Raw genomic sequence first — 4,610 nt, forward strand, 5'->3', positions numbered from 1 at the left:
GGCTATGCACACACACGTGTGAGAGGGGACTCACAGGGAACGGGCTCACGCAGTCAGCAGGCCGGGAAGTCCCACGAGAGGCTGTCTGAGGCCGGGAAGTGCATAGCGTGGCGCAGTCCAAGTCCACAGCCTCAGAACCAGGGCAGCTGCTGGTGTGAGTCTCAGTCCGAGGCCGTGGCCTGAGAGCCACAGGGCCGCCAGCATCAGTCCTAGAACCGAAAGGCTGAAGAGTCTCGAGTCCTGATGTCCACAGACAGGAGACAAGAGAATATCTCAGCTTCAGCTGATAGAGCCAGAGATCTGCCTTTTCCTTCGCATTTGTTCCCTCTGTGTCCCTAGAGGGTTGGATGGTGCCTGTCCACGTTGAGGGCCGGCCTTTTGCAACCCGTCTGCTCAGGCGCACACGCTACTCCGTTCTGGAAACACCCTCGTAGACGCTCCAAAATAATGCTGTACCAGGTTTCTAGGTTTTCCTTAATCTAGTCAGGCTGACACCTAAAATTAACCCTCCCTGATGCACCCCGGCAGACAAGGGAGTAAATCTCCGAGGGCAAACGAGCTGAGATCTAGGAAACCATGGCCCCAAACCGTGAAGTAAATGAAGGGAAGACCCAGATGACAGCTGTGCAGCTGGCCTCATGAGCCACCCATTCCAAGAGGTGACAGTGTGCCCAGGCTCCAGAGGAGGGGAAAGAAAAGGAGTATTAATGGGCTGCATAAGACGATTAAATTTGGAAAACTATGAGGATAAGATCAAAGTCCAGATCCAAGAAAAAGAGGAAGGACTAGTTGACATCAGTTGCTGTGACAACGACCCGGCATCCACTCCCTGCCCCTGGTCACAAAGGACCTATTCCCTATGGGCACCAGCTGTCCCCATGACCACAGCCTTGGTGGGACAATTACAAACTGTCATGCACCTGCCCTCCCCAGGACGAGGGGGCATGGGGGCCAGGCTCAGGCCACCTCACCCCTCCCTGGAATGAAGTAATAGGAGGAGACAGGACAACAGTACGTTTTTGTCCCAGTGGTGGAGCCTGCACAGACTGTCCGGGCTTCCTCCTCCCAGGGGTCTCTAGAGCAACCGGAGTCTCGTTCTTTCCAAGACCTTCTTTCTCAGCTTTTCCTGTAGCCCCGTGAGCTCTGGTTTCCCATTCATTTAAAACAATCTGCTCCAGCTAGCTGCCATCTGTTCGTTTGCTTCCAACCAAAAGTCTCTGTGGGGAAATATCAAGGAACAGGCCAAGCAGGATTGTCCGTGGTGTGCTGGGGCAGCCGCGGGCTAACCCGGGCACGCTTTGTGCCTGGTCACAGAGCAGCAAAAAGGGGAAGCCACTTGAGCTTGACACCAAGAAGTTTCTTCCAGATGCACAGGAACCATTGCACAAGGGACTTGCGACGCTATAGAAAGAAGGGTTATTTCTGCTTGAATGTGAGGAGAAAAAGATTTGGAAACCCTCAGCTTTAAGCTGTAGAGCCTTCCTCTCAAGCTCGGCTTTTGGTTGGTGGGGACCTGCCCAGGTTCAACCTGGGTACCAAGAAGTGTGATTTCTCTTTGGGGCCCACCTACCCCAACCACAGCATGATGTTCCTCCGCAACAACTGCAAGGTATTTAGATTCTATAAATCAAAATGTCATAGAAACTCTTAAAAGAAGCACAATCTTCCCACGGTCAGGTGGACTAAAGCATTCTGGAGAGCAGTGGGTAAAGAGTTGACAGTGGATAATTCATGTGAATTTGAGAAATGTAGAAACGAACCATCAAATACCAGCGAGAGCTATGGAATAAAACTACTGCTGCAATGGAGAGTCAAAGGGATCAAACAGAGATGCCCCGCTAAATTTATCATGAACAGAGTGAAGAAAAATAAAGAGCTATAGAAGTTCAGGACATCAAAGAAATCACCAAAGCGTCCATCTCATCCGGGCCCCCGTTGAAGGCAGAGGAAAGCAGCCGCGGAAGAAACGGTGCAGCAATTCCAAGAGGACGTGCACGCGGGAGACGTTTCTTAACAAGTTCACTGTCTGTAACCATTTCTATGTGGACACTTGAAAATCTCCTTTGGAGACAGAACTTCTAAATTATTGATTTATTTTTTTACATAAGGTCACTCAAATGAAAGGTGATTGAAAACACCTCTCTCCTGCATTGCTTTCTGCCACACACCAGATACTGCGGATGTTAGGTTGCATGTCTGTGTTAAATCTTCACGACAGATGTGCTTATGTAAGTCACGAAAATTCTGTTTGTAAATACAGAAGAGAACTGTGCACATATAATGTTCATACCATTTGAATCATGACAGTATGCAGCATTTATGTCATAACTAATGAGAAAAATTCATGGCTAGTGATACATGAAATACCATTTTCTTTGCAGTGACATATTCTTTTGATTAATGTTATATGGGGGCAGGGGATACAATGAGGAAATCACACTTTGTGTGTCAGTTAGCCTCAAACCTTTTATTTTGATTTCGGTAGTTCCTGTTTCGGTGCGTTAGCATCTTAGAAGGGTATAATGGCCTCGGGTATTGAAGTCTGATCACGCTGGACTGTTTTGACTTGGCTTGACTGTTCTGATAACTCCTGTGGGTGCTGCGGATGGGAGCTGACTCATCTTTGCACGAAATGGCACTATATCATTTACACTTTGGAGAATACTAACTTCTAACTGTGATTCCTGGTGGAACAAGCTTTATTTGTAGAGCCTAGCAATGATCCTAATGTCTTTTAAAATTTGTTCTGTGGTTTCCTTTTAAAAAGCTGGTCATCGTTTTTTGGAAAATGGAATTTATGGGCAGAACATCTGTCCATTATTTGTGCACAAACTAAAACCATTTCTAAGGTCAAAAACAAACCATACAAAACTGTAGAGAGTGATGCGTGTTTCACGGGGCAGAGCCCTTGTTCCTAAGAGTAACAGGGAAAAGCTGAGGGGTCAGAGGAGACAGGGGAGGGGGAGGGGAGGGGTGGGGAGGGGGAGGGGAGGGGGTGGGGTCCTCCTTTTACAAAGAGGGAGCCAGGAGAGACTGATCCTGGTGGGCAGAATGAGAAACAGAGTTGAGGCTGAAGAGGGGATGAGCTGAGGGTCTGAGAGCAGCGACGTTACTTCACGGCAGGGAGGGGAGGAGGGAGAGCAGGGGGTGAGTGCTCCCCTGTCCTGAGTGACATGGAAAGTCCTATGAATTAGGTGGAAAGAAAAGTCCCTGCGTTCCCTTTTCTGATGGACACTCAGGAGTGTCTTGGCCCCGATGCTGGGTGTGGCCCGAGGTAACCCTGCAGAGGAGGAAAAGCCCAGGGCGTCCACTTCAAGCAGGGGCTGTGGGTCAGGCAGAGCCAGGACAAGGCTGGGCGGTGACACCAGGGGTGGTGACCCAGCCTACCTCAGGGACAGGAGCAGGGGGCCTCATCAGAGGGTCTGAGCACACTGCACTCATCCTGGAGAGACCCTGACAAGGCCCAGGCAGCCACAAGGACTGTGTCGACTCCCCCATGAGCCCCAGAGGCTCCAGCAAGTGAGTGGAAGCCCCTCCTGTGACAGGTGCCTCAGGATGTGGGGAGCTGGGGAGGAGCGTGGGGAGCAGGGGAGGGAGCGTGGGGAGCAGGGGAGGAGCGTGGGTGGGGAGGAGGGGAGGAGCGTGGGGAGCAGGGGAGGGAGCGTGGGGTGCAGGGGAGGAGCGTGGGGAGCAGGGGAGGAGCGTGGGGTGCAGGGGAGGAGCGTGGGGAGCAGGGGAGGAGCGTGGGGAGCAGGGGAGTGAGCGTGGGGAGCAGGAGAGGAGTGTGGGGAGCAGGGGAGGAACGTGGGGAGGAGGGGAGGAGCGTGGGGAGGAGGGGAGGAGCGTGGGGAGCAGGGGAGGGAGCGTGGGGAGCAGGGGAGGGAGCGTGGGGAGCAGGGGAGGAGCGTGGGGAGCAGGGGAGGGAGCGTGGGGAGGAGGGGAGGAGTGTGGGGAGCAGGGGAGGAGCGTGGGGAGGAGGGGAGGAGCGTGGGGAGCAGGGAAGAGTGTGGGGTGGTCCTGTAAGGAATCTCTGTCTTTGGATTTCTCCCACTGTTTTCCACAGAGACTTGATGAATCCAGGAACATTCATCTACAACTTTATAAACACTTTATTCTTTGGGCGGCGCCGGACCTACCTGTGCTATGAGGTGGACCTCTTTGACAATAATTCCTGGAAAATACTGCACAAGGGCTTCCTGCACAGCCAGGTGACCTTCCCGGCCCAACCACAACCAGGCAGGGCCCTCCCCAGTCCAGGCACAGTCTCAGGTAGAGGCCCTCAGTGGCACGTGTGGTGTCCCATAGTCCCTGTCACCTCTGGTCCCTGCAGATGCTGATGCTCTGCGCTGGAATCAGGTGGACACACGGGCTCATGCTTTTTGGCTTCAAGCCCACATCAGAAACTGGTCACATGCTCCAGGGCCTGGTCCCCCTAGCCTCATGTCACTCCTGAGTCCAGGGCTCAGCTACTCACCTCCTGCTGTGCCCCCGAGGAGGGGTCAGGGGCAGAAGGAAAAGGTTCTGCACAAGGACCGGGGGGTGTCACGTGTGCCCAAAGCCAAGGAGGTTCCTGGGGACCCTGCCCAGGACTCCCCTCCTGAAAAGGACTC

At 53.1% G+C, this 4,610-nt stretch overlaps 1 pseudogene; it reads left to right on the plus strand.

Moving 5' to 3' along the window:
- Positions 1–944: 944 nt before the first annotated feature.
- LOC134391614 (probable ribosome biogenesis protein RLP24) lies at positions 945–2,014 on the plus strand (annotated as a pseudogene).
- The last annotated feature ends 2,596 nt before the right edge of the window (positions 2,015–4,610 follow it).

The sequence above is a fragment of the Cynocephalus volans genome, chromosome 12, assembly GCF_027409185.1.
Source record: "Cynocephalus volans isolate mCynVol1 chromosome 12, mCynVol1.pri, whole genome shotgun sequence".
NCBI lineage: Eukaryota > Metazoa > Chordata > Mammalia > Dermoptera > Cynocephalidae > Cynocephalus > Cynocephalus volans.